Source organism: Triturus cristatus, chromosome 6 (genome assembly GCF_964204655.1).
Source record: "Triturus cristatus chromosome 6, aTriCri1.1, whole genome shotgun sequence".
Classification (NCBI taxonomy): domain Eukaryota; kingdom Metazoa; phylum Chordata; class Amphibia; order Caudata; family Salamandridae; genus Triturus; species Triturus cristatus.
In genome coordinates, this window is record NC_140589.1 from 307,436,120 (window position 1) to 307,463,339 (window position 27,220).

General features: G+C 41.5%; 1 pseudogene; it reads left to right on the forward strand.

Moving 5' to 3' along the window:
* The window catches only part of LOC146816787 (uncharacterized), a 53,822-nt pseudogene extending 45,355 nt beyond the window's left edge, over positions 1-8,467 (forward strand).
* Positions 8,468-27,220: the final 18,753 nt, after the last annotated feature.

A 27,220-nucleotide genomic window follows, 5' to 3' on the forward strand; every position in this document is an offset into this window, starting at 1 on the left:
TCGAGTCGTACCCCCACCCGTGTATGTACGGTGCGTACCCCCCGTGTACGTTCGAGTCGAACCCCCCCATGTACGTTCGAGTCGAACCCCCCCGTGTACGTTCGAGTTGAACCCCCCCGTGTACGTTCGAGTCGAACCCCCCCGTGTACGTTCGAGTGGTACCCCCACCCGTGTATGTACGGTGCGTACCCCCAGCGCTACACGGGTGGGGGTACGACTCGAACGTACACGGGGGGGTTCGACTCGAACGTACACGGGGGGTTCGACTCGAACGTACACGGGGGGTTCGACTCGAACGTACACGGGGGGGTTCGACTCGAACGTACACGGGGGGGTTTGACTCAAACGTACACGGGGGGGTTCGACTCGAACGTCGAACGTACACGGGGGGTTCGACTCGATTGTACACGGGGGGTTCGACACGTACACGGGTGTACATACAGGGGGGTTCGGCGCGTACGTATGGGGGCTGGGGGGGGGTCGGCGCGTACGTACGGGGGCTGGGGGGGGTCGGCGCGTACGTACGGGGGCTGGGGGGGGTCGGCGCGTATGCGGGCACGTCTCCATGGTTGCTATGGGAGTTCGGTGCGGACGGTGTTTTTTCCATCCGGTTGTAACCTCGGACGCATGGGATGGATCGTGATTCCTCGGTCGGACTTCACCTTTCACATTTGTACGGTAAATCGTACGAGGACGTGTCGGACACATTTTCCGACCCGAGGACGTGTGGGGAATGATTCCCAATGCGGTTCGTATGGACTTTTTACCATGCAAATCGTGATTGCCAGTTCGTACGGCACTTGTACGATTCGTACGGTAAAAAGACCGGATACAAGTCGCACGGGGATATTTTTTACCGGATCGTAATCGGCACCTATGTGATACAATTGCGAATGTCTCTCAGCGTCAGACTCAAGTTCTGACGCTCCAAAAGCAGGTCGAGGACCTTGAAAATCGCAGCAGAAGGAATAACCTACGCATTTATGGCCTGAAGGAGGGAGTTGAAGGGTCAGACCTCCTTACCTTTTTTGCGTCTTTCCTCCTCAAGCTTCTTCATCTAGCAAAAGGCACAAACCATAACATTCAGAGAGCACATTGGCTGGGTTGTCCCTCCTCAAGCATGTCATCCTCACAACGACCAAGAGGAGTAATTATTTATTTTTTAGAGTACACAGATTTGTTATTGGTGCTATCTGCGGTCAAATCGGCTCAACGCATTACTTGGTCTGGCTCGACTCTGTTCTTTGCGCAAGACTATGCTAAGTCAACGGCTGCCCGGCGGAAGGCTTTTCTTAATTTGAGACCAGCTCTTCGCTCACTGGGGGCCCGCTATGGTCTTTTTCATCCGTGCTTGTTTAAGGTCACATACAACAACAGAGCAACAAGGTATGAAGATCCAATTCGGCTGCAGAGTTTCATCAATTTGTGTAATCCAAATGCTATGGATGCTCAGCGACCTTCTCCTTCGGCCACTTTATGAACTTTTTGAAGTTATACAATTTCTATTTCTTCATGGATTACATGTCTCTTTATCCTCTTGACTTTTTATCCATTTATTGTTGGCTTTTTCTATACTATCTTCAATTTACTTAGATGTTGGTTTATATCTGCGGAATCTTACACATAAGTTAACCTTTTAACTTACCTTAACCGTATTTGTATTTACTTCTGTGTTTTGACTTTTATATGTTTTTTCTTTGGCTTTTTAATGTTGTTTTTGTTCGATCTATTATTCAGCCTCATTATTTGTTTCAATATTTGTTTCACTATTGTTTTTAACTCTTATTATTCATTGTCCTTACAGATATCTCATTCGTACACCATGGTCTCTCCTGGATTCCCCGTTTGGCTGATCCCGACGTCTTGCCATTCCCATGTGGCTCCATCCCCCCTCACGTACTTCTCTGAGTTTTCTCTTTGTAGGTATGTTATTTGTTTGTTTGTCCCTCGTTATGTTTTCTGTTTTTTGTTCTGTATTATATTCTTCTTTCTCTTTTCTTCATCATTCTGCTTATACACTTTTTCTTACTCATATGCATTTTCCTCTTCTTCTTTCCTACCTTTTCTTACTTTATTTCTTTACTTCTCTCTGCTCTAAGCTCATTTTATTCAGCTTCTTTTCTTCTTTCTCCTTTATCAACTTACAATGTTCTTGCATAGGTTTGGATTTTAGCATTATAAGTTTGAACTCTTTTGTTGATATTTATTTTACTTCATTGATTCGGACTGTTATTTTTGACTGTTATTTGCGATTTGTCTTAATTTGATATGTCGCTTACACTGGTTTCATGGAACATTAGGGGATTAAATTCCTCTATTAAAAGACAGAGGGTTTTAGCACACTTAGCTAAGTTAAATGCTGATATTGTCTTTCTATAAGAAACGCATCTTACGGATATTGAGTCTATGAAATTAAAAAAAGGTTGGGTCGGTGAGGCTTATTTTTCTCCTGGAGATAGCAAACGGAATGGGGTTGGAATACTATGTCGCAAATCTCTTCCAGTTACACTTTTGTCGCAAGAAATGGATGATGTAGGAAGATGGCTCATCGTTAGACTATCCCTAAAAGGTATTCCATTTTCCCTTCTTAATGTTTATGCACCTACGAGAGGGATTCCCTCATTTTAGAATGCCTTAGCCACACGAATTTCCAACGCATTGAAGATAACTTTATTATGGCTGGAGATTGTAATCAAGTGTTTGATCCCTTCATAGACAGGAACTCTAAAGTGCCCTTCATTCCCAACATAACACAGAAGTCTTTTGTTCATACCATTTTCCAACATAAATTGCTTGATGCTTGGCGCCTCTGCAATCCTACCACTAGAGAGTATTCTTTTTACTCCCCCCACTCATCATACCCAATCAAGACTTGACTATGTCTTTGTTTCTCATAATATTTCGCAATCCCTAACATTCGCAGATATTGGTCCCATTCTTTTATCTGATCACGCACCCATTTCCATTGGCTTTGATATATTGCCCAAGAATACTGTCCCTAAAAGATGGCGTTTTAACAACGCTCTCCTCTTAGATCCCAACTTCTTAACTTCCTTTATCTCCTTCTTTAATGATTATAATGAGTGGAACTACACAGATTCTCTATCTCCTGCTACTATTTGGGATGCTCTTAAAGCGTCAGCAAGAGACTTTATAATAAACTTTGTAGCAGAGAAGCGAAAATCTGCACGTGCGTCCACAACAACTCTCCTGCAAGATATTAAAGCATTAGAGCATGCATACTACACTTCCCATTCGGGGGATTGTTTACAAGCCCTCATTAATGCTAAATTGACATTTAACAAGAAGTCAACTGAAGACGCTTCACTTTACTTGCTAAAATCGAGTGCTAAATTTTATGGGGGTAAAAATAAAGCAGGGAAAATCCTTGCCAATTATTTAAAGATTCGCCAAAACAAACTGAACATTGACTCTATCTTTGATGACAAATCAGTTTTAAAGTTCAAGGAAGTCGAAATCTTAAATGAATTTTTTTCTTTTCTATAAATCTTTATATTCTTCAGAAACCCAACCTACATACCACTCGTTATCGCAATTCTTTGCTAATATCCAACAGCCCCAGGAAACGCCCCCGGATTGGTCTTGTTTAGAATCTGATCTTTCCCAACAGGAACTTCTTAATGCGCTTCAACATCTCAAAAAAGATAAAGCTCCTGGCCCCGATGGCTTTACTGTCGAATTTTACACACATTTCTCTAAACTTCTAATTCCCAAGTTACATTCTCTTATTAGCTTCTTTTCTTCTTCCAAAAATTCTTCTGGCTCCTTCTCAGAAGCACACATTTGTCTTATCCCCAAGGTAGGTAAAGACTCCAAGTATTGCAAAAATTATAGACCTATCTCACTTGTTAACATCGATTATAAAAAAAAACTCTAAAGCTTTAGCCATACGTCTTGACTCCTTCTTACCAAATTTATTAGGGAAAGAACAATCTGGCTTCGTTAAAGGCCGAGTCATTACCAATAACACTCAACTCTTTTTCGATATTTTGTCCAAATCATCCCATTTTAATCAATCTCTAGCGGCCATAGCATTAGACGCTGAAAAGGCATTTGATAGAGTGGAATGGAAATACTTATTTTACACTCTAAAATGGTTTGGATTTGGCCCAATTTTCATAAATTTAATATCTCTCCTCTATTCTAATCCGCGTGCGGCAATATGAGCTAATGGCCTAATCTCCCCTTTTTTTAATTTGGGTAGAGGAGTGCGTCAAGGGTGTCCTCTTTCGCCCTTCCTTTTTAACCTAGCCCTTGAACCATTTCTATCTAAACTGCGTCATAACCCTAGTATTTATGGATTTCAAACATAGAATGCCCACGTTAAACTTGCAGCTTACGCTGACGATAATTTACTCTTTATATCTAAACCAGAAGTATCTATCCCTGCATTTTTGGAGGAGGTGAAATCTTATTCTCTTATTTCTGGATATAAATTAAATAATGATGAATGCGAAATTTTGCCTTTAACGAAATTCACTTTTAGTTCAGAATTTCAAGCCTCCCATTTTAAATGGAGTCCAAATAACATTAAATATCTGGGCCTTCACTTCACGTCTTCAATATCGGAAACTGTATGCATGAATAGGTGTATTCAGAAACTCTCAGATTTTACTTCTAAATGGCATCCTTTGTACCTCTCTTGGTGGGGCCGCTTGGATACCATTAAGATGATGTTGTCGCCTTTAGTTTTGTACACTATTTTGAACATTCCGGTTCCAATTACAACTAAGTTATTTAAAAAAGTCAATTCCATTTTATCCTCTTTTCTATGGAGTAATAAAAAACCCAGAATGTCCTTGTTAAAATGAATTCGACCCAAATCAGAAGGGGGTGTCAATTTTCCTGATTTCCAGGCTTATCAGAAAGCTTTTTATTGCGTCTTTGGTTGCTTGACTCCACAGATGAATGTCCTCTTGGACTTTAACGGAATGCCTCTTCTTAGCTCCTTACTCATTTCGTGAATTTCTTTCCTTATCTCGTAAACCACAGTCCGTTTCTACCCCCGTTATAAAACACAATTCCAGCCTACTCGCTTTCACCTCACATTCTCTTAAGGATTCTCAAGATTCTTTTTTTAACTGAACAATCTAGCACAATACTAAGTTGCTGATTCAAGGTAAGCCCTTTTATTGGAAGACTTGGAGACATAGAGGCTTAATTTGGATCCACCAATTATTTTCAGATTCACAATTCCTACCTTTTGATAAGCTCAGGCTATTATTCAATCTTCCGGCTTCCTTCCTCAATAAGTATAACTTGCTCAAACACACTGTGCTGGAATCCCTTTCCCATCTCCCTATCATACAAGACGCTCCAAACAACCCACAATCTCCTACCTGTCTTCAGACCTTGTTAATGACCACATCCAAGGCATCAACTATTTACAGTTATTTGCAGGGCACTGACGCTAGCAGGCAGAAGACAAAAACTGAAGAGGCATGGGAACGAGATTTGACTACTTGCTGGCCACTATCAACATGGAAGGACATATGGATTAAATTACGTAAGGCTTCTAGAGCAGCTAACATTACCCAAACGTTGTTTTTTGTCTATAATAGATTATTATTTACGCCAGTTACCTTATCCAAACACTTCCCGTCTACTCCAGACATGTGTTGGACATGTTCTTCCCCTAATGCTGATTTATCTCATATGTTGTTTCATTGTTCACAGGTACATAGCTATTGGCAACAGGTATGGTCTCAAATGAATTTCTCGAAAATCTCCTATAGGGCTTGGTGGTACACTGTTTGCCATAATCACATATTAGATACTGCTTTTGTGTACCCTCCCCGTATGGCTACAAAACGTGCGGACCTATGGTCACCTGTTACAATGTTTATTGATACATGTGCTGAACAATGTTCGTTACCAATACCCTCTCAAAAGGAGGTTCTTAAACCACCTTAGATTTCCTAAATGTTCCATGTGTTTCTTCTATGCATCTGGATGACATATGTATTTTACTTGTTTTGGATTTTTCTTTTTCTTTTTTATATTGGTAGTCCAATGTTATTATTCTTTTCTAAGGAGCTTGGAATGCTAAGTTGTACCGTTTATTTTGCATACTGTGTTCTGTTATTTCAATTTCCTTTCAATAAAATTATTTGAACTTAAAAAAAGATGTAAAGGACATCTAACATGGGCTTCAATTGGAATTCCATTTAGCATATTATCAAGCCCATTATTGCCATTTTAGCAGCAGTTTTCTGCCGCTAAAGCGGCAATAATTTTATCGCCTGTCTTGATAATATGCCCCTATGGAGGGAGAAAGTATCAGTAGATTATGGTTAACTGATTTTAGATTCCAAGTAGATGTGAAAGGAAATAGGATGTAATTAGGTTCCACAAAATGTCTTACTATGATCACAAAAGTCACCTCGTATAGATAAGGGTGGAGTATGTCCAATGAGACTGAGTTTCAATTTCGGATGGCAAAGTTGTTGAACTTTCGAGTGATGCAAATGAGTTTTGGGCTAGACCCACTAGTAAGCTGTTGCAGTAGTGAAGGTTGGTGAGCACTATGACATTATGAATGTTCTGATATAGTGAAAAAAGTTTAGTTTGCTTGTGTATACATTGAAAACCCATGTGGTACTCCTTAAAGGGGTTAACACTTGAATTTCATTCAAATTATAAAACAGCTTGAATCACAAACAGAATATCATTAACAAAATATTATTTAACAGAAATATTTGTGCTAAGTTTCATTAACAAAAATAATTTCCGTAGAGTGTAGATTCTCTATTATTTACTCTAAGGAGTGATATTTTTGTAAACAATATTTATGGCACACATATTTTTGTCAGGCAATATTTTGGTTATAATATTGTCTTATTATACCATCACATACAAAGTGATCAACTTTAATTTCCGCTGCACCTTGCTCAAAAGATGGAACTGTCCAGTAAATATAGAGCAAGTAGTAAGTAGGGATGCCTTTACTCATCATCTAAAAGTGACAGGTGCCTGCCCCGGGAATTATGTCATCGAGGACTGGGACTTGGGCTCCCTCCCTCCGGAACTAACATCGGGGTCTTGTGTCCCAGGTGCTGGGATCCAATATGGATAGATCTGTATGGGAGACTGCAGCAAACCAGAGCCCCTGGAGAGCCTGTGACCATGAGGTAATGTTGAGGTGTGTGCCTCTTTTAGGGGTGTTTAGAATACATATAAGGCATTCCTAAGTGCCCTGTACAACAACCAGGACCCGGTATACAGAAAGAGCACCATATCATTATAAAGAGATATAGCCCACTTATCAAATGGACCCCTTTGGCAGGTGGCCAGGCTTCTTTCAATAGATAATATTGTGCATAACACCTGCAGTATTGTACGAGAAGGCTCAACAGGAAGCTCCAAAAGATATGGATTGCGAAGTGACTAGTTTTCACAATTACCTTTGCCATCGGATGGAAGAGCTCAGTCTCAAGGATTGCCCTGACTGGTATCCCCGATTTAGGTTGACAGCAGCGACAGTGAGGCCTCGATAAATGGCGTACATGCTGGAAGCAATTTCATTGACATGGAAGATGGTGAAAAATCTATAGTTCCTCCTAACTCACCTGTCTATGAAGATATGGGGTTTTTGAAGGAAGCGGCTCTCGAGGCAGTCATTTTGCAACTGCCGGGTGCAAACTCAGGCGCCGGTGATGCCTAGATGGACCTTTGCAACTCTCAAGATTTCAGAGCCACCTCCGAGTTCTGCGAAAATGTTGAGGTTAGTACAAACATTATAGACAGTCAACATATATATTGCTGTATTTTATTTTTAACTGATTGATTGCCTCTCTTTCTTCTTTTAAACCATAGAGGGCATCCCCAAAAAGAACGGGCGCAGAGTGGCAGCTGTCAAAAGTTAACAACGTACATTTTTACTGTCTGTGGTGTTCGAAACAGACTGAAAGTTCCACATACCAAAGCAACAATGCTTGCAGGAAATGTGTCTGTGCCTCTAAGAGAGTCGATTGTGAAAAAGAAACTCCCGGTATGCCCCATGATGCGATATTGCCTGTTAAGGGTTTTGCGGAGGCTGTTGTACTAGCATTTGTCAAACGTGACTATTACAGCCTTTGTTATGGACATCAAATTAAGGCTCTTCAGCAGGCTGCGCACGAGTACCTGTGCAATTCATGTAGATTTCGAACAATCCGGTATATATTTAGTTTTTTAGACCCGTACAAGGTGTATAAACTGACAAGGATGGTGTATGGGTTGTCCGTGGAAATGAAATATGTCCACTCTGATGTGCTGAAGATCTTGTCATTGGCACTCAATGAGATCCAATATGCCAGCGAACCATGCTCAAAACTAAGTAGTATGCCAGAGTTGTGTATGTGCTTTGATAGAAAGATGATAAAAATACTCATAGAGAGGCGTATGTATAATATGTATTTAAAAAAATAGAAGAATAGGTTCTTTAGCTCCACGAAGACTGTTTTAAAATAAATAAGTAATTATTTGAAGTTACATATCCTATATGGCTATTATTTAGAACAAAACAGTATAGTGTCACTGTGCAAGCTGTCTATGCATTACCCTCCCGGATACGTAAGGAGCATCAGCTATGGAAAATGCAACGACAATAAGACATGTGCTATAAAAATGTGAAGTATGTTTTGTTTGTTTTGCTAATATTCTTTATTTTTAATAAAATGTCCTTACACAAAACATGCGTCTTTCATTTGCTGGGCTGTAGTGGATGATAACATGGGGTCCGGTTAAGTAAACTTTATTGCGATACAAGAGGGGTTGGCAGTTTTGAAATCCCTGAAGCACTGTATAGAAATGCTATAGCTGAAAATGAACCAGCAAGCAGAGCCCTGGTGAAGACTTGGTTATCAGGGTAGTAGGCGTATTCACTCCAAAAACCAGCCAGATGGTGTTTTAAGAGGCAACCTACAATCGTTAATGCGCAAATAGATTATCAATGTCAGGTGGACATAATCAGCCTTCAAGATTTTGCAAAACATTGTAACAGCACTAATTATAGATCATCCGTCATAGACGTGTTGTTCAAGTATGCCTTTGCAGAAGCGCAAAACGATAAAAAGGAAGTTAGCATCACAGCTGCTTTTAAAGCCAGCTTCGAGAAGGCACAACCCCTCACAAACTACAAACACAAGCTGGGAAAGAAATCATAAAGCAAATCATTTCAGAAGTTATTAATGCAGCACTGTGTTCAGCATATTGTAATGCAAACGAAAGTAAAAGCAGTGGTTGTAGAACGGTTTAATAGAACTTTAAAGTCTAAGATGTGGAGATATTTTATGGCCTACAACACCTACAGATACGTCAATGTTCTACAGGCTTTTGCAGATGCTTATAACGCTAGTTTTCATCGATTCATCAAAATATCGCCCGTAGAGGTAACGCATGGTAACTCGTTAATGGTCTGAAGAATGGTGTACGGGAGTCATTTCACTACTAGGGTGAAGAAACCTCTTTTAAAAAAAGCTGACCATGTACTATAAAAATGTGAAGTATGTTTTGTTTATGTTTTGCTAACACTCTTTATTTTTCATAAAATGTCCTTACACAAAACATGCATCTTTCATTTGATGGGCTGTTGCGAATGATAATTTGTTGGGGGTCTGGTTAAGAAAACATAAATGCGATACAAGAGGGGTTGGCAGCTTTCGAAATGCCGAAGCTCTATATAGAAGGGCTATAGTTGAAAATGAACCGATAAGCAGAGCCCTGGTGAGGACTTTGTTATCAGGGAAGGAGGCGTATTCACACCACAAACCAGCCAGACGGTGTTTTAAGAGGAGACCTAAAATTGTTAATGCACAAATAGTCTGCAAGATTTAGCAAAATACAGTAACGGCGCTCGTTCTACATTAACGATCATAGAGATGTTGTCCAGTACACTTAATGGTCTGGAGAATGGTGTACTGGAGCCATTTCTCTACAATGGTGAAGAAACCTCTTTTTAAAAAACGTGATGATGTTAGGATTTTAAAGTTGAAAGGGGTCTTTACGAAAGGGTATCAGCAGACTTTAAGCGTCAAGATATTTATAGTGGAAAGTGTGAAGCTTAAAAAGGGGTTGTATATTTACAGGGTAAAGGACTACGATGGGGAAGAGGTGTTGGGCGTCTTTTACAAAGAGGAGTTACAAATGGTACCTGACGATCCGCACAAGGAGTACAGGGTTGAAAAGATTCCAAAAAGGAAAGGTAGCGGAGCTAACAGACAGGCACTTGTCAAATGGTGGTGATGGCCAGTAAACTTTTACAGTTGGTTTTAGCCAGCTCCCTGCAGTGTGTGTGAGTTTGGGATGGTCTCAAAGATGTTGGTAAGGTGGAGACAACTCCCTTTTATATTACTATGCTGTCCAACGCCTGTAAGACATGTTCCCCGACAACCAGATTATTCATTACACCTTGAAATTGGCTAAACCTGTGGACCTGAATGGGGAATGAGAGGTAGCCCTAACAGAAATCCAATACCCAAGAACATGGAATACATTTGCAGCTAGCAATGCCAAATTTAACATAAAGTGTGAACAGAACCATTTGACCATACATGCCGGCTTGCCACACAGCTATTACCCAACCGTTACAAGTGTTGTCAACGCATCATCAAATTCATATTCGGCATTGAAACGTATGCGAATATTCACCTGATGCTACATACAGTCAGAAGGGAGGTGTTTCTGAAAGCCCCAAATCGCAATACAGTGTTTAGCTGTGATGGTAAATTATGAAGGGTTTTAGGCACTGTGCAACATACGAAAAGTCAGGTCGAACTGGATCCCACATGCCCTGATATTAACGGGTGGTTCTATACACTGTACATGTATAGCAATATTGTAGAGGCACAGAGGATCGGTGATAGTTATTCATCATTGTTAAGATGGGTTCATGTGCAGGGCGAAAATAATACAATGGTCAATAGTCAATTTAATAAGACTGACTATGTAGCCGTTTCTAAAAACCATTTTGACACTAATTCAGTTATGATCTTCGACGACCAGTCTGAGCCGGTGTCCTTTATATATGGGAAAGTTATTGTTAAACTTCATTTAAGAATGAGACACGGCAATAACTATTAAGAAGGCATCATGGCGACCGTGAAAACATAGGGTGACCCATTTATCTACTGGGAAAATTACAGAAAACAGGCCAGATAGGGAGGACCGCCATACTTTCAAGGGTGCATCTTTATGGACGGGGCTGGATTGGGGGGTTTCTTCCATAGTTTGTTTAGAAGAGCTATGCCATTCTTGAGAAGAAACTGTCAAATTGCAAAAGCCCATGTTAAAGCTGTTGCTACGAACTTAGCCCACAATGTGATTGGTTCTGTGACATCAGCTGTTGCTGAGTGTATGAACATGCAACCGCAAGAAGGTGTTGGGTTGGTATACGAGCTGCGCACATGTGTTAAAAGGAAGCAGCGATCTTTGAGACATTAGGGGGCCGCCTGTTCCCTATAAAAAAAAGAGGAGTTCTTTACAAGGCGCTCACAAAAGAAGAACCCCAAGATGGAAGAGAGCTTCGAAGAAGAAGAGAACAGCCTCTAAAGCAAATATTTTTAAAGCGTTGCAAACTGAAGCATGGCCCTCATACATTGCATATCAAACGAATTCATCAAATCTGAGTCAGGCTTGTTTACTTTAAAACTCATGCAGACCAGCATCAAAAGCAGTTTTTTAATGGTGGTATCACCTTTAGCCGCTTTGACGCGGCTGGCGCTAATAGAGTTTTTTGTGTCAGGGCCCACGAATATGTATTTGGATCTCAACAACATGATGCTGTATCTTGTGTGTAAAATCATAAAAGTGCATGTTACCAACGTAGCAGCAGCACTAAAGTGGCGATGATCGCTTACCCCATTGCAACCATGCGTAATCAGGTGGACATTACTGTGGGCAACCACTTCATCACACAGAGCAATAACATGTATGCCAACAGGGCCTACCTCGAGAGTATTCCAAATTACAGTAGTGATGCCCTTGACACGCAGCTTTCAGCGGGCCTCTTTTACAAGGATACATACACAGTGTTTGAAGGCAAGGAACTGGAGAGTAACAATCAGGGTTTTGTAAAAAGAGCAGGGTTTGCCGCCGGCAGTCGAAAGTTTGACTTCCTAGGGCACATACATTCAGACCTCTTCTTCCAAGATAAACTGCTCGTCAATAGTATTGATCTTGAGATCAAGCTCACCCATAACAAGGACTCATTCAGTCTCATCAGCGGGGATGCAGAACAGTATAAGCTGGACATATTGTCCATGAGCCTGTTTGTAAAGAGAGTGAAAGTGTCTCTAAGAGTCAGACTAGCTCACGCCGATGCTTTACAAGTAGCCAACGCCAAGTACACAGTGGAAAGAGTAGCTCTGAAAGAATTCAGCATCCTGCAGCTACTCGATTAACCCTGGAGCAAAATGTATTTCTGGGGCAACTACTCAAACTTATTATCATTAGTTTTGTGGACACTACTGCTTTTAGCGGCGTCCATGCCTCAAACCCCTTCAATTTTAAACACTACGACATCAACTACACGGCTCTGGTCCACTAGGATCTGTGATTCCTGCACAACTCTACACACCCAGTTTTGGAACCTGGGTGTGTAGGGTTCTGCAGGAAACTCCAATTTTATCAGGGAATGTCTAAGGCTGGTTCAGATAACCGGGATGCACCTGAGTCGTGTCAAGAGAAGGATATGAGCCGGATTCACACTGTTCACATTCGATCTGACTCCTGACATGGAAGACCAGGATCATTCTAATTTGGTCAATAACAGAAATCTAAAAGCTGAAATACGGTTCAGTAATGCCCTGCCTGCAAATGTGAACATGTTTCTTTTCTCTGTATTCAACAGCGTCATTCAGGTCAACCATGCCAGGCAGATTTGGTTTGATTATCTTTAAAACATTGTGAAATGGACACTGTGCAGATACTCAAGTTCTTAAGCTGGCATTAATATGTGAGGAAATACTTTTTATTTGTTTTCCCAAGCGAAGGGCTGCCCGTGGATATAGGGGCAGAAAGACCCTGTGCACTCGTCTTTAACACCAATCCTCATTACAAGGGTGGAAAACACTGGGCAGCCGCGTTTACGGGTATTGACATGGTTACCATGTTTGACAGTACAGCAGATTTTTCCAAACATAGCATCTATACAAAACCCATATACAAATATATGTGAAAAAAAGCTTCAGCGCGAGTGGAGTATTACAAGATGAGGATCTAGAATTCACTAGCCATCACGGGTGTGGAACACTGTATATATTTTATTAGCAAAATGGCAGAGGATGTGATGTTTAGAAATTTCTTAAATTTAAATTCGAATTACCTTGTTAACAATGAACAGATAGTTGTGAAATATGTAAAAGAGAACACCGGGGCTATGGTTCATTCTGTTAAAACGGAATACACTGTATTTCATAATTGTAAGGTTGTGTTATGTCTGTATGTTTAATGGTGAATGTCTAAAATAAAGGAATTTAAAAACATGAATTCAGACTGAGCATTTTTATTCTGACACATACAACATAATTAAATGCTTTAAAAGATGACAGAAACAGATGAAAAGTTAAAAGTGTTTATTACAAGCAGTTTTGCAGGACGAGTATTACATTGACAGACTTACTTAAGAAATATAAGAAGTAAAAAATCAGACACATACATTTCCTGGTGCATAACTACACACACAAACAATGGATACAAATGTTTAAAAAGCCTGGAGAAACATCAGGTGGTAAGCCAGGTGTGGGGGTCTGGCGAATGTCTTTTTTCTGGGTCCCACAGACTAGACTTGTCTGCTTCAAGCGGGAAATAACCATGGAATGTTAGAGGATGATGGAGGGATGGGGGTGTCCAAACTTTCAAGCAAGCGCCTGTGGTTGCCATTAGCATAGAAGGGATGTTGAATTCCGCTGAGGAATGCAGAAACTGATCCCATACTCTAGGAGCATTTTGGTGCATTAGCGGTTTGGTGTGGTTGAGGCCTTTGACTAGGTTGTACATGTGGGACCCAACAATCGGCTACCCTTTGTAGAGGAATTCACTCCACTCATTGCATTATGTTAGGTTTTTAGAAGCTGCAAGCTTAGCGTGCCCCCCCCTGTACCTTGACTTATATTTTTTAATAGGTCATCAACAAAGATATCTGAGGCTGATGATGTCCTGTGGCGGTTGTTGTTGGTGTAGAGGCGCTACATAGGGTGTTGGTTTCTGTTCAGAGTCTGGGGCATATATAGTTTGCTTATTTTCTTCGGAATTCCACAGCTTGTAGTCGTTTAAAAAATATTTAAGGCTGTTGGTTAAAAGACCTGCTTTGTTGTGCAGGTTTAGATTGGTCTTATTAAAAATGTCTTTAATTTCAACATCCAGCTGTATAGTTTAATATTTCCTTATATCCCAGGCGTTGTTTGTAGACGGTCTCAGCTGTTCCAACTGTTGTCTAGGCACCAAATACATCCCTGTGGCATGCTCCATCACTGCCTGATTGGATACTTGTAATTATGGGTATAGCTTTGCCCAACAAAGAACCTATAAAACCACAGTGCTGCTTTACCAGTTTTTTTCTTGGATATTAGGGAAGACCATTTATTACTGAGCTTCTTGATAAGGTGCCGCTTCTTCTTCTGCACCTGTAACTGGTGCTCTGATATAGGGACATTACCTTTTAGGGTGTTTAGTGCTATTTCTGAAATGGCCCCCACTAAATCGCCCAAAGCCGCGCGCAGGATGTCCTTTCTGTGGTGAGGGCTAGCTATAAGCAACATTTTACGAGGGTTAAATTAGACCGCAGACTGCCAGACATGGTCAACACCCAAAGTCTATATTGTAAATGTTACAAAAAGGCTTCAATAACTCTGGGCTTGGTCTTAGGTGTGTAAATGACAGGGAGATCAGGGGGAAAATATCAGCCTATAGTCTGTAGTCTTCTAGAGTATTATTTTTTAAGTTGACCAACAAGTAGCTTTGTTTTTTTTTTCGGTAGCATCGTTAAATGCTTCAATTAAATACTGTATGTATCCCGGATACATCGGCTTAGCTATGATGGATGTTTGTCACAGGGATGTTTAAATAAAACAAGGTATGAAGCGTTGAGAGCTATAGAGTGATTGTTCTTACCTCTATAAAACAAGTTCTACACAGTGTATCTTATTGTTAGATTGCGATGGTATGAATGCCGAGTAAAAGCTTTCTGTTGCTCAGGATGATCCCCACCTTCAGGCATAAGGTTGTCTGCAAATACCGTGTTTACAAGGTTCAATGGCAGCAACGCATCGTCGTTGATATTATTAGGTGTACCTCCTAAAACTTTTGGATAGTTCAGTATAAAGATCTTGCCAGCAATAATAAAGCCACACAATACTATTAGCTGTTTGGGATAAAACATGTGTATCATTTTCTAGGAGCTTCCTTATAAAATAGCTTTTACCACAGTTTGAGGGACCTGCTAAAACGCAAGAGAATATGGTGTCCATAGTGTAGAGGTCTACTGCTCTGATGTCTCTTATAACCATACAGCAGTGTTTTTTAGTCCTCAGTCAGGGCCTTTTTATCAAAAACTCCGCGTACCGTTTTATGTAAGAGTCGGGTTGTAATTTTCTACTTTTGTTTTGACCTGACTGTGCTGGGCTGATTCACAGCTATGGTTTTATCGTTTTCAAGATCGTCCAGTGCTGAGTATACATGCACCAGGTCCTTCAGGCTGTTAAAATTGGTTTGAGGGTGTTGTTGACATTTAATGTTAAACCTTTGACGTTCATACATTCTTTGTTGTTGTTGGTTTTGTAAAAATACTTCTTGGGCCCTGATGATGTAAAGTCAACTATATACTCGTCCTTTTTGAGTCGCTGGTCGAATTACCTAGATAATCACCTAGTGGAGGGTCTTCATCTCCTACTTTACTCACAAAAATAACCAACTCAGTATTGTGAAACAAACAACAGTCCTGTAGTTTATCCATAGCACATGTGAGCAGTCGTGAAGCATGCTATGAAGATGTTTGTTGTAACACATTGTGGGGTTCCCTTACGTGGATTTCCAACACAAATCTGTGGTCTCGCCATCGCTAAACTCACAGCTGGACACCTCGTAACACGGTGCAAAAAGGTACTTAAACAGTTCATCAGGATCTGTGATTGTGGACGTGTTTGACAGGTTTGTACACTCTGTGAATTTTCACCATAAGGAGTTGAGACAGAGTTTGGCTACCTGTTGTCTGGCGGGTTGACTTCTATCAACTGGGGGAATAAACGTATACCCTCCTGAGCATGGTAGTCATCGACTTATTTTTGCTTTGCATCCTGGTTAGTGCACCAATCGAGATACCCTGATGTCTCATGCTTGTCTCTGACAAACAAGTTAATATACACAGAAAAGAGCTGTGTTGTGGTCATCCTAAAATGCCAAACTTTGTGTACTCTGCCTAGCCAGTAGTCTTTCTCTAATGCAACCTGTACCACAATGCTACACTAGGTCCCTATGGGCATCCTTTGTTTTTCATTGTGCCTACACTTGTTAGGCTCTTTATTCTCAGCACATGTTTGACAGAGGGGAAACATTAGCTTTTATCGACTCTGTATGGCAGTACCGGAAAGTAAAGCGGCCTTGGAGGGTAGATTTGACGTTTAACTAACCCAAAGTTTTCTGATATGGTTTAAAGTCTCTATATATGATGTTGGGGTGGCTTAAAGGGTATAACTTCATCTTGTTCACAGAAGGATACAGACTAGTGATATCATTGTAATATATTTTCTCACTCTCACCCACGGCTCTGTACAGCTGTATAGCATTTGGACGACCCCCAAATAAGGTTTCACGGGGCTCCAGAGGGTCTGGTAACTCAGGACTCTTAATGAAAGAGCAGAGTTACGTATCAGATGTTAGCATATGTAACCAATCATGCTCCAAAAGGGACCTCATAACAAAGCCACATTTTTTCATATATTTGGCCTTCATCAAAGTACATTTGTTTAGGTGTCCAAACTTGGTACCCAACAGTCTGTTAAGCTCATGCGGTTTGTAACATTGAGGATACCTGTGGTAAAAACAACTGTTGTATTCAAAGGCAGTTGACACATCCTTAATTACAGTATACCCAGGTAATAATGTCAAAAGCAGTATTCACCTCCCTGTAAGGCGTGTTGAATATTTATGTCTCCTTTGCAGAGACATACATAAGCCATTGGATAGAAGGGGTTGAATAATGTACCTGATTACTGTTATAGAGGTCTGGCGGAAAGCCAGAGTGATGCTTTGAAAGGGGTCTATGTATTCCATGGACTTTGTCATTTTTGGGGTATTGGGGCCAAATATTACCCCGAAGCATCTCAGTGCCCATTCTCTGGCTGCCCTCAACAAACCCATTCTGCGAGGAGGGACTTGGTGGGATCAAAGAAAGGGGGGCCCAATGCGAAAAACCTGGAACTCCTGAGGATGGTTTACTGCTAGATACAGCTTCCAAACTTTTATTTTGACAACCACTCTAGCCTGTGCTACTATTGGGGTGTGGTGAGGCAGGTGATGGGAGGTATACACTGGACAGGGGGCTATTTGCGTTGTACGTGCCTTGCGGTATGAAAGGTGACAGAGCCTATGGTGAGTTTAAGTGTGGGAATCGGCAGGATTGTGGTCAGGTGTCTATATAGCACATGCCTGAAACCCCCATTGTCTACATTAAAAGGACCATTGTGCATGTCTTCGGAGGATCTATCAATACTCTCCACCAACCCTGCCAGGGCCTTGAGAAACACTATGCACTCGGTATAAGGAGCCTCTATGCATCGATCATTACTAAGCAGGGCGTCTCAAAGACTATTAGGACTTCTTATTGTCTACTTCAGTCATCACCTTCTTTAAACATTTAGAGGCTTTTTGGGTATGTGGCAGGGGCTGCGGTGTAACGGGGTTGTTTACGGTGCTGTCCAATGTAACTGCTTGTAACTCTTTGACCACCTGCTTCTTCTTACATTATTTTAAGGAGAGATGATTCACTTTTGGGCTCTGGTGCTGCGTCAGATCCTCTACCTCTAAAAGACGTAGCCACTGAACATTTAGAGGCCTGTGGGCTATTGGGGCCAGACTGCAATTTAAGAAGAGGGCTAAAGGAACTGTTTGCGGCTCGGGGACCTGCTGTTTCTTCTTACGGTATTTTAAGGATAGATGGTTCACTTCTGGGTTTTGGGGTTGTTTCAGATTCTCTTCAACGTTTTTACACAAACCCTTCAGGGGCATGTCTAGTGCAGTAAGCTCAGAACCTCTTGGAGCTCTAATACCTTCTACAAACTATGTCCCTGAAAAAATGTTCAGTGTGTTGGATGTATCCTTGACTTTAAATACTGTGTGCTGATTACCAGCATTGTTTGGGCTATGGCATATATAAATAGATGCAGAGCAGGGCTTGTCCTGGTGCACAAATCTACTCCTACCGTTTGCTGTAGGCTGGATGTTCGGCAGGGTCTTTGTGAGGTCCTTTAAAGGGGTAGTCGTCCTCTTAGCCTGACACTGTTCTACTCCAGAGAACTTTTGAGACGTTTCTAGGATGTAATCATAAAAATATATATATTAGAAAAAAATAAAGAGCCTGTACAAAATGCATATATTAGCCCTAGAAACCACCATTGACCACATACCATCTACTCAACCCTTTATACACCCTGTACTATATGTAGTAGGATCTTTTTTTTTAGAGAATAAAACCTGAGAGTTCTTTTGACATCTTTTGTAAAAACTCACCTTTTATTTGCCGTTGTGCAGCCCCTTTCTTTGTAACTGGTCCCTCTTTAAAGGCTGAATACTTCCTTTTTAGTTGCCCTTTTTTTGCTCGTGGCACTGCCTCGTGCATGACTCTATGGGACCTGTTAAGAAAAAGTAAAACAAGAAAAATGTCACATCTACAGAATAAAGCAAGACCTTAGCAGCCATTCTGAGGAGCACCCCTACAGTTCACCTTTAGGGTTTTTGGGTTATCACAACCCAATGCTCACACATAGTGTAGAGCAGGGCCATTTTCATTTACCAGTAAGAGCAGGATAGTGTTGTACAATGAGCGCCACATTTTGACCCTCTAGGAATTGATGTAGAGCATCCACAGCCATCTGTACTTCAGCGTCATAGACTATAAAACACACATACAGGAGAATATAATTAGAAAAGCAGAGGGGCTGAGTCACCCAGATGACAAAATGGCTCAGAACTATAGAACTCTAAATTTCTATACCTTGCTGAAAGGCAATCATTTCCTCATCACTTATAGTTATTTCCGGGAGATCCTGCGGGGTAGAGCAGACAGGTCTGTTTTATAAATACCTCTAATAAACAACGCATTACCATTTGTTACATTTACCTCAGAAAAGGCTAACACATGTTTAAAATAACGATATATCTACAAGAACATTCACTGCTTGCAAATAATATACAAGAGACAGCTCTTTGTGACAGCTAATAACACCCTGTTCTATGTCAGGATTTTAACCTGTAAACTACAAGTAACAAAAGGGTCTACCTACCAAAAATCAGTAACCACCCTGAACTACCTTCATTATACGTACATTAGGAACTATAATGTATACACTCTTTGCAACACATTAACACCACCTGCGCTACGTTAGATGTATGGAAAATGCCACCACCACCCTAGGATTCCATCAGAACCAACAGCTTTTAACAACACCCCTCAATTCTCCACAACCACTATCTTTCAGATGTATTGATTTAGTTATATAGTGCCACTCATAACCTGTGCAGGGTGTCAGAGCAGTATGCACCACAGACACCCCCGTGTGCATAGGTGTTGAAATCATTGTATAGATAGATGTTACTTAAGACAGAGACCTGCAGGATGCAGGAGCCACATGTCAACCCTACTGGTAGCCAGTATAGTTAAAGCGTGCCTGGTTTGGCGAAGCACAAACTCTGAATTGAAAAAGGGCCACCATAGTTGTGTAGGGCTCTCTTTAATAATAAAAATTGATTTCTAGACATATGAACCCCTTTTTTGCAACATTAATCTATGCTCTAATCTGTACATTGAACACACCTCTCTATGATAGAAGTTTAACTTATAAACTGCTAGTAGCAAAAGCCTGTCTCTCATAGTAATCCTTTGCACTCTTTACGCTATATGTACTATGTGGCCTTTATGGTACACGCTCTTTGCAACATACACATTTATATTTGTGAAAAGCGTAATATGGTTCACACTCGGTGCGAGTGAAATAACATAAAAAAACATAAAAAATTAGGCGATAAAGTGTAGCGACAGCTACGGCTAAAATGCTGAGCAGTAGTTGTTTAAATTAATTGTTAATTTGCGATCTTAAGCTTATCGGGTGTTTGTAAATAAGTGCCTGTGTAGAAATAAAGGTATTTTAAAAAATGATCGGATCTGAGCATTCAACAACCTGATTATAATAAAGTTCTATTCATGAAAAAACATCACAGGGTAATTAAACACCTGTGTTGAAATAAAGTTATTACATAAAACAAGACAGGAACGAGATTACGCATTTATTCTTCTGGGTTAAATAGAGGATTTATATTTGGGTCTTTGAATTGGAAAATACACCACACTTTGTAACGCGGGTATACTTCAGTAGGCGCACCATATTTCTACGGGTAAGCTGGTGGGTATATTGCATGATTTATTTCACTCAGTAATTTAATAAATAGATTGTTTACCATGTTCAAGGTGATACTTCGTGATTTATGAAAAAAAAGGATGAACGTGTCTAACACTTCTTTGAGGCAAGCACGCTCTATTTAAGTGAGTTTAAAAACTCTTCTTATTCAGTCTACGTGATTTATCTTGTTTGTTGTCACCACGCTTGATTGATGAAGATATGTACGGTTGAGACGATATGCATTTTTGAAACATGGGATTCACCAAAAGCTTGTTCACAATCTAACGGGTGTTACAGAAGGTGGAACTCTTGAGAAGCGGCAAATGTTGTCTCACATTCATGGACACTTGTCATAATTTTTTGAAGCACGAGCATACTTATCAGCATGTTTTGGTTTCTCTTTCACTGCACTATTTTTTCAGTCTCATCCGACTGCACGCTGTTGTTTTTTTCACTGGTCGCATTACTCAAGCTATTTTTAACTTTATACAACTATCATCAGCATGCAGGACCTACTAGGGATATAAAGTTGTTACCTTTTGACACCATTGGAAATATTGATGATTTATGTGGATGTAACTACCATACAGATTCATATTAAGTTTAAGTTTCTTCTATTTTCGTAGGATTTTTTCCGCTGACGAAGGGTGCAGCCCGAAATGCATTGGGCACATTACTTTAAGGATATATTAATCAGAATTAAAAACAATTATAAAAGATTGTGGACACCTCAAAGTGTACATTAACCAAATTTCTGGAAAGAAAATAAAGAAAGTTTTCAGAATAAATTGAAATACGTTTTTTATTTTGAATTTGGGAACTTCGAGTCCGGATTGGGAACGCTCTCCACAAGGGGGGGGGTATCGCTTTCAGTATTGATTTAGTATACCTCACACTCAGGAGGATTTACCAACATGCACCATTAAAAAAGAGCACCAGATTACTTAAAATACAGGTGAGCACGTGAGTTTTACCACCAATTGGGCTGTAGAATAGGCATGCCATTACCCTCAATCCAACCGAAGATTCAAGCAACAACCAGGACACAGCCATGCGACAACACAAAAAGGACACATTTGAGTGAGTACTTGAAACACTGTTTTTATTAGTACATTGTTTAGTATATTTACAGGCTCAAGGCCCCTTAAAACCACAGCGTGCCAGGTAAAAATGTTTGTAGGAGCTGTAAAAACCTGAAGGTTACAGCAGCATGTGGCACCTTAAGACCTCAAACATTATTCACCTTAAATACATACACAACCAGCGTTAATCACCCTTTAAAAACCTTGAGGTTACAACCCATGTCTCACACCCCTAAAACCCCTACCATTTTGCTGCACGCTTATTCAAATTAAATACATGCACACAAAGCGCTAAACCCGCATCCTCAAAACCATCAACATTATTTACATTAAATGCGTACCCACAATACTTTAAACGCCCTTTAAAACCATCAGTTACAAGCCTGTGTCACCTCAAAAGATAGCAGTATTCAACTTAAATTCCCCTCCACATTGGGTTGATCACCATTTAAAACCTTAAGAATGCTTTCATATGCCATCCCAAACCATCAGCATTTTATTTACCTTAAATGTACACCCACATTGCATTAAACATCCTTTAAAACCTTTAGACCGCAGCCCTGTGCCACCCCAAAACCATCCACATTATTCACAATAAATACAATCCCACACTGCGTTAAACACCATTTAAAACCTTGTAAATATAAAACAACCCAAGCACCCCTAGTTATTTACCCACAACAGAACCTGGTTTACAGCAGCACTTTGTGCCTTGTTATTCTGGGCCATTCTTTTTCTCCTTGAGGTCCTGGTGGGGCAGTCCTACGCACTGCAAAAACCAGGTATATCATTCAAAAAGCGGGTCTTTTGAATATGGGTTTGTGTTTGTGTCCTGAAGGGTGTTTTTTTACTTGTCACGGCATTCTGATTAGAAGCCTCTAGCACTTTGTAGAGGGGATGGCTTTGAAATATGTGATGGGGCTTTGGAGAGCTTCATTCCTCAGTATTGTACTGCTTAAGTTAGGTGTCACTTTAGCATTTGATATCTGCTATCATGTTTGTGGTCTCTCCTGGGAAGACCGGAGCAAACATATGTGTTTGGCACTATTCTCAACACATGGATGGTAGTACGTTTTGTCACTTTTATAGCTGTGAAGTCTGTTTGAACCCTTCTCGTGGGAAGTTTGGCTCAACCTAATGTGTTTGATGGGCTTGCTGTTTCAGCAATGCCCTGCTTGCTGGTGTCAGTTGTATAACAGGCCCTGTGTTATCCTGTTTGAGACTCTCCTGGGAAGTTTGGGAAATTCAATGGGCCTGATTCACAGAACTAACTTAAGACAAAATCCTAATCTTACTACCATTTTGGTATTCACAGAAGGCACTTACTCATTTTGGTATTCACAGAAGGCACTTACTCATTTCGGTATTCACAGAAGTTAGGAGTCCTAACTTTAGGACTCCTAAATGCCATCTGTGAATACTGAAAGCCTTAAAATTAGGATTTTTCTCAGTTTAGTAGTAGTATAGTTAGGACTCCTAACTTTAGGACTCCTAAATGCCTTCTGTGAATACCGAAAGTCTTAAAATAAGCATTTTTCTCAATTTAGTAGTAGTAAAGTTAGGACTCCTAAATTTAGGACTCCTAAATGCCTTCTGTGAATAACGAAAGCCTTAAAATTAGGCTTTTCCTCAGTTTAGTAGTAGTAAAATTAGGAGTACTAACTTTTGGACTCCTAAACTGAGAAAAATCTTAATTTTAAGACTTTCGGTATTCACAGAAGGCATTTAGGAGTCCTAAAGTTAGGACTCCTAACTTCTGTGAATACCGAAGTGAGTAAGTGTCTTCTGTGAATACCAAAATGAGTAAGTGCCTTCTGTGAATACGAAAATGGTAGTAAGTTTAGGATTTTGTCTTAAGTTAGTTCTGTGAATCGGGCCCAATATGTTTTGTTTTCATTTCTCAGCCTTGTTCTGCATACGGCTGATGTCACTTTATCATTTGACATCTGCTTATCATGCTTGAGCCCTATCGTGGGAAGAGGGGCAGCATCCTAGGTTTTCACTTCTCATCGCTGCTCTGCTTGCTGGTGTTGTCAGTTTTATAACATGCCATGTGTTATCCTGTTTAAGACTCTCCTGGGAAGCTTGGGAGATACGTTATGTTTGGTTTCTGCACTTCTCATCATTGCTCTGCTTAGGGGGGTTGTCAGTTTTATAACAAGCCATGTTTTATCCTGTTTGAGATTGTCCTGGGAAGTTTGTGACAGTCGGTATGTTTGGTGTTTTCACTTCTCATCATTGCTCTGCTTATGACTCCTGTCACTTTATCATAAGGCATCTGCTAATCACACTTGAGTCCAGTCGTGGGAAGATGGGACACCCTTGTGTCCATGTTGTTTTCACTTGTCATTCCTTGATCTACTCATGGGGGTTGAAACTTTACCATTTTACAGCTGCTACCCTTTTTGAGAGCTCTTGGAAGAAGCTTGGTGGCACAAATACCTGCGTTTGGACTTCATTTCAAATTTGACTAACTGGTTCTAAGAAAGACACTTCTTTTTTTTAAAAGCCACATTTGACCAGCCTCTTTTGGTTAGGCAGCCACGAGGCTGAAGCCTGGTGTCTGGAGCTGTCTGCTTAGTTCCCAACTCCTCTTGCTGAGAAATACATCTGCCACAGTTCTTTGTACCAGACTCAGACACTTTGCCGCACACAGCTATGGCTACAATTTTACACAGCCCTAAACCCTAAACACATGGCGGCCGGACCATAACACAGGCCTCAACATGTGTTCACATGATGTTACAACACACGTGACCCACACCCACCTACGCCTGTTCAGGGGAGCACTCTCACACCCCAACCAATTTCATTTCTGGCACCTGTCACTTTTAGATGAGGATTTAAGGTATCCGTGCTTACTACTAGCACAACCTAAGAATTAAATAGAATATAGTTCTCAAAATCCTTATTTAAAAATATCCTCCACCAAGAGCAACTTTTCAATCATTGTATCAAAAATCTGTATTGACCTTCCTACCGAGGTAAGACTACTTGTAAGTTGGTTGCTGTCTGTCTCTACAATGGACCTATCTGTAGGGGGTTGCTGCCTTGAGAAAATTATACTTAAGTCAATGGTCTGCCATTTGAAATAGCTGTAGTTTCTACTTTCTGAATATTATATGTGTACGGGATGTTTTTTCTCTGTTTCCTTCTATGCTAATCACTTTTCCTTGCAGGAGGGGAATGGACAGGGACAGCAGAATAAATACTCGGTTATTTGCATGTTGTGTGGTAGAACCGGCTGGCAGAGGATGTAGGGACCAGGGGTCTACGCGCTGGGGTCATAGTTCAGGTGTATAGCCTCACGACCGCTGCAGGGTACTGATCTCTAGCAAAGCGATTCGTTGTTTGTTACTTGTATTGTTGGTTCAAAAGGCATACAGAACAATGTGAATGGGGTGGAGCCATATGTTCAAGCACTGCCCAGTATTAGACAGGGCAAGAAGGGGCGTGGCTAGCCGCCGAACATGGCAGTCACAACTTAGCAGGGCTCCGGAACCTGGGAATCGAAATCCTGTTATGCCATCATAAGCTGCGACCCATCGAGCCCGCACCGCCAGACCACTGTTGCGGCATAATAGAGGCGAGTCTGCGGGCAGGTTGGGGAATCCGAGACTGCCATTGCTGGGTGGATTCCTTGATGAGCGGCTTGCGTAGCAGTGAGGCCCTACGAGCCGGATGTGATCTGACATAGCGAGGGATGATTGGGGGCCGCCCGGAGGGAGTTAAAGCCTACAGTGAGCAATGGAACGAGCAGCTGTCCCTCTAACACCCTCATCGACTAACTGGCGCCAGGGGGTTTGGACTGCCAAGAGTGATAGCGGCCGGTTCCTGGGGTGAGCATTGGTGCGCTGCGGACTCTGGAGGCACCCAGGATGCCGGCCCTGCTCCTGACGCTAGCAGAGGCTGGCACACATCCTCCTGGTAGTGAAGCTACCCCTGGATAGACGGAGGTGGTCGAGATACAGCGCCTGATCGGGACAGCCCTGATGAGCGGCTGCACCCACCTTGCTGATGACAGAGGAGCTGAGAGGAGTCTGACTGGCTTAGACTCTCGCCTGAAGCAGCGGGCCTGATTGGACTCCGGAGGGTTGTCACAAAGCTGCAGGTGAGAGCGAATACAGAGTGGTACTAGCCCCTGCCCCCTCGGCCCCCTCTGCACGCACAACACAGGAGGACCCAAAATGTGAGACGCGCCTATACACGGACTCGAGCAGGAGCCTGAAGAGCGCTGTCTTTGGGGAGAGAGTCGGGTGCGGACTTTAGGTGGGCCTATTTACCTAGATTGTCTTCCCCTCACCCTCTCAATCTAGCCAATGAACAAATATATAGGGGAAGACACTGAGCTCCTACCTGTAACACGTGGAAGGCTGGGATCCCCAAAGCAACCTACTTGGGACCCGAACTGACTACTACCCGTTTGGGGCTTCAGTGAGATGCAGGTGGCCTGACTGAAGACGCGTGGACAGTCAATCTAGCCAATGAACAAATATATAGGGGAAGACACTGAGCTCCTACCTGTAACACGTGGAAGGCTGGGATCCCCAAAGCAACCTACTTGGGACCCGAACTGACTACTACCCGTTTGGGGCTTCAGTGAGATGCAGGTGGCCTGACTGAAGACGCGTGGACAGTCATGGATCCAGGTACAATCAATATTAAAGAAACAAGAGCGACCCATACGTCCTTGTGAGCTGGGTAAGTATACTAGTACAAAAAGGAACTCATTTCTCTAAATAATTAAAGGATCTGCAACTCAAGTAATTGCTCAGATTAAATCATAAACAGAAATATTGTATACAGTTATGACCCTCTATTGAGTCCAAGTAATATTTACATTAATTTGGTCTTCATACCAATTAATCAAAACAATCCATACACATTTTGTCAGCAAGACTACCTGACTTCAGCCGAAGTAGGTAATTTAATTATGCAATATCAAAAATGGTTCCATATAATTCCACATTAAATATTTCAGTGTGCCCCAGTGAAGTGACAATAACCTATTAGGTGAGAATTCAGTGACAAGGTGAACAAACAAGGGAAAACAGGTTATTGGTGAAGTACAAAAGGATGAGCTAGATACATTTATGATTATTTAATTTTTTAATGGATCCAGGTACAGCTGTCGCCTGAATCGGCTCCTGTAACAATACTGAATTGCGCGGTGGGGTGTGAATGTAATAAGACGCCATTACCTGAGGCCTGCGGTGGGGTTTTGCAGAAGGGGGCCCAGTCTATGTCTGGTTGGGGGTCGCCCATAATACATCGCATCAAAGGCTGAACACACTGAGCACTGGCTCAAAACACGCATGTAACTTTGGGCTTGGCGGACATTATCAGGGACCAGTAATTCTTTCATGTGCGGCGGCCAGAAGACCTTTCATGAGCTCCGGCCACATGTAGAAGTGAAATGACTAACCGGGCCCAGTGGCACTCCAGTATCCCATACTGATATCATCGGAGCGAGTGTACGCAATCCCTACAACGCTGCAACCGATGGTCCAGCCGTCCTCTACAAATTAA